We start from the raw sequence: 1,748 nt of genomic DNA on the forward strand, positions 1-1,748 counted from the left end.
TGCTCAAGTAGAGAAGATGCATTAAACAGGGTTGCCAACTCTCACGCATCTGGTGTGTGAAACACGCTTTCACTCTCAATCTCACGCTCTCACGCTGCCCAAACTATTCTCACGCCAAAAACAAGAATACCGAAGACTAGAAACTGTTTTGAAAACTTTTGTCAGGTAGTGATGTCTTCTCAATAGAACATCTTTGATAATGTCTTCTGGCCAATCAGAATCAAGATAACGGCGTGGTGTTGTTGCAGGAAGTCCTGACGGAGAATACTTTTGCTGTAGTACATCTCTATATACACTCTAAGAAAAATCTGTAAAATTACGGCCAATGTGGTGTAACATTTTACTGTTTAAGTACTGTAATCGACTTTTACATTACTTTTTCCGTTGAAAACAGTGTTGCCAGGTCTGCTTATTATAAGTTTCCCCCAAGATTTTATTTGAAAATAGCAGATCTACAAGCTCACAACCATATTTATATATTTATATAAACAGTCCATGCTCACAATGCATCGCGTTGAGGCACGTTGTGATCTGCTATTTTCTAATAGTTGCTGTATAGGTTTAAAGTGCTCATGTGGCCCACTTCACTTCTTTTGGGCTTTTTTTTCCTTGACCTTGTGTCCCTCACAGAATCTGGCAACACTGGTTGCGCATTGCATTGTGGGTGCTTTTGCCCGGTAAAAAATATCTGTGGTGGCCGCCATTACAGGAATCCGTCCGCACTGAAAGTCTGCTCGGTAGGTTGGTTCATTGTGTTTAATTTGGGAATGGAACCTCATTTCTTAATCAAAAAGGATATTTGTGGTAAACATAAAGTTTGTGTTAATGTTAAATATTTGTTTTATTACGTGGACGTCTGGCAGGTAACTCTCTTCTAACTGCACCGTAAGACCAAGAAGTACAAGCTTCTTGAAGAATATGGGTTGTTTTAACCCAAAGATTTATAAAAGTTATTTCACCGCAAATTTTCTGATGATTATGAACTGATTTGTAATAATGTGCATACAGTATTATTCCACTTTGGGTCATATTGGGGATTTTACTCAAATGTTTTACTGAATCTCTCTAACTTCATCACGTATGTGCTCCGCCCCCGACGTGTCTCACTGCTGTTCATTTGAGTCCGCCATTATAGCTCCTCGGATGAAATCACTCAAACTTCCAGAAGTTTGTCCACCGTGCTCTCGAGTCTCACTGCCGGAATTTGACCGCGCTACTCTGGTAAGTTACCTCTTGCCTTTGCACAGTATTTAAATGATTTGTTATTCATTTCTGCATCTAATGCACTTTGTGTCGCATGGTGTGTTAGTTTGATTTGAGCTCTTGTTAGCTAGCCTAGATTTAATATCTGCCTCACTTGAAAAATGATTTAAACCTGTAAGACAGTATTTTATATTGCTTTAAGTTATATCTCAAAGTGGAACGTTTGTGTTGCAAAAGTTCTCTGGAAAATTCGAACCGCAAATGGCGGGAGTTTTTTTTCTTTTTTGTTCTCTGATCATTTTGTGAAAACTTTGCAACCCAGCTAACCTTCAATTTGTTTTTCTCTTTAGGCTGAAACTGAAGCAACTGGCAGATAAAGGGCGTCTTCAACCTGGTAAGCCTTGCAGTGGAGAAACTATAACGCGCGTGGGGGAGGCACGGGGGGTGCATGCTAGTGTGTGTGTTAAGATGAGAGATAAAAACCATCCCTTGATTGCAAAGTTAATGCAGACTACCTTTGCCCTGCAGCGCAATGAGATAATCAA

The 1,748-nt window shown here is 39.8% G+C and overlaps 1 long non-coding RNA gene across 2 annotated transcripts in view; it reads left to right on the plus strand.

Moving 5' to 3' along the window:
* Positions 1-535: 535 nt before the first annotated feature.
* LOC117449812 (uncharacterized) overlaps positions 536-1,748 on the plus strand; it is a 1,991-nt gene continuing 778 nt past the window's right edge. Inside the window, exons 1-4 of one of the 2 annotated variants that reach the window (XR_004552504.2) lie at positions 536-737; positions 1,136-1,221; positions 1,554-1,597; positions 1,732-1,748. The exon at positions 1,732-1,748 is cut by the window's right edge and continues 61 nt beyond it. This is a non-coding gene — a long non-coding RNA (uncharacterized lncRNA). Of the gene's footprint in view, positions 738-1,019; positions 1,222-1,553; positions 1,598-1,731 lie in introns of those variants that run through there. The other variant, XR_004552503.2, reaches the window with a different exon arrangement.

Source organism: Pseudochaenichthys georgianus, chromosome 7, assembly GCF_902827115.2.
Source record: "Pseudochaenichthys georgianus chromosome 7, fPseGeo1.2, whole genome shotgun sequence".
NCBI lineage: Eukaryota > Metazoa > Chordata > Actinopteri > Perciformes > Channichthyidae > Pseudochaenichthys > Pseudochaenichthys georgianus.